Below are 1948 nucleotides of genomic sequence, written 5' to 3'. Positions count from 1 at the left end.
TCTTATTTGTGTCAAAGCGACTCTGAGGCAATAAATATCCAAATGTACAAAATAGAGTCCAGTTTTGAAACCATCTTGCATGGATGAATATAAAGCGTATCTTTCATTATCTCTGACAGATGCCGACCATTCTTGCACATACATATCAATCAGTCTCTGTTTGAACTGTAATATAAACATCTGCATATTATCAACTCCCTGATTCAACCACACATAACTGAATCCAGTTTTACACAAAATTTCTCTAATTCCTGTTACCCAAAACCTTTTACCGTTCCCATCTAAGTTTACTAGCATAAGATACGCCTGTTTAGGTAATCTATATAACTTTGACTGAAGATGGTTGTGACTCTCTGTGGACTTGTGACAGGTCACCTGTAGAAGGATACTGAAGGGAAACTTCTGGGACGTCCTCCTGCTCTTCCTCGTCATCGCCAGATGGTGGGTCTGGATTCGGCACTGTATTACAGTCCGACAGCTGGTCGACGTGAGACTCTTCCCCTGCATCTCTAACTTCACTGACCTGATATACGCGTGTGCTGTTGTTGTAGTCTCATGCTGTGGGTCAGAGTACTCGTTGACTTTTACTCCTGATCTGACACCATTGTGGTCAGTAATTTCTTGTCTGTTTGTTTGTTCTTTTGGCCGTGAGTAAGACCGCTTCTGCTCCCCAACCTTTACAATTATTCTCCTGTGTTCTGCCCCCGGCGAACCACGAAAGACAGAGTTCTGCCTTCTGCGCCTGTCCCAATTCTGAAGGGTTTTGTACTTGCCGTCTCTCCCAGTGTGCGTGGTTTCTTGGTGTGTAATAATCATGTTTAGAATCCCCGTGTGTTGGACGTCCATTCCTGACAGCCTGGCTGTAAGTTTTGTTGCCAGGAACTACACGGGGCTCCGCTGACCTTCGTCTGAATCTAACATCACCAGATGTCCCTTGCTTTCCACCGTTATTAGAATGCCCGCCATCCTTGTGAGCTTCAGCTCTTGACCACGTATCTTGGTTGTCTACCACTCTTTCTTGTCGGTAATCAAAACGTCTGTTAGCAGAGCCTCTTACCGGATAATCATTGCTTCCAAAATATTCTTGCTTTTCCACCACTTGCAGTTTGCCTTTCCAATAGTAGGCTCTTTTCTCTTGCTTGGTGTGGAAGTCAACCACCCCTCTTTGTCTCGTGGTCAGCTCTGAGGCCACTCTGATGTTGTCTTCGCGTAGTGCTTCCCTCAGGTCTTGATCTTGCAGAATTGCCATCTTGTCCTGCCACCTGTGCATTTGCACAACGATAGGCCTCGGATGGTCTGAAGAGTCACGCCACTCCCCCACTCTGTACGCCCTGTTGATGTCTCTGTGACACCAGCTTCGCTCACAGGAATATTGGTTCAGGATGTCGACAATTACATCAACTGTTGGATAAGAGTAGGTACCTCCTTCTGGTACTCCCATGAACCTCAGGTTACAGCATTTCAAGTCCACTTCGTTGAAATCAACAAGTTCTTCTAACTTGTTGAGTCGTTGATCGAACAATTCCCAGTCTTCGTTCAGAACTGCGATATCGTCTGTGGCTCTTTTCACTTCCTCTCTATCTCTCTCACATGTCCTTTTCATTGTATGGATCTCAGCATTAATGTTCCCTATGGCACTGTGCAGTTGCTCCAGACTGCAGCTGAGAGTGTTGCCGATGTTCCGGGAATGTGAATTCATCATTTGTATCATTTGGTTAAATCGCCAGTCCATCACCTGAAGTAAATGTGTGAATGCTTCATTTGTAGATGACTCCTTTATGCTGTGTTCTTGCTTTTAATTATACGATGGTAAGAAGGTAATAGTATAATTTTTCTTCTCTTTACGTACCTGTGGTATCGTCACACAATCCAACACTTGCGTTCGCACATGAGAACGCGAGCCTGCCAAACAAGTTCAATGTTTGCACAGTGACATACAACACAGCCT

Source organism: Babylonia areolata, chromosome 22 (assembly GCF_041734735.1).
Source record: "Babylonia areolata isolate BAREFJ2019XMU chromosome 22, ASM4173473v1, whole genome shotgun sequence".
Lineage (NCBI taxonomy): Eukaryota > Metazoa > Mollusca > Gastropoda > Neogastropoda > Buccinidae > Babylonia > Babylonia areolata.
This window is presented reverse-complemented; position numbering follows the sequence as displayed.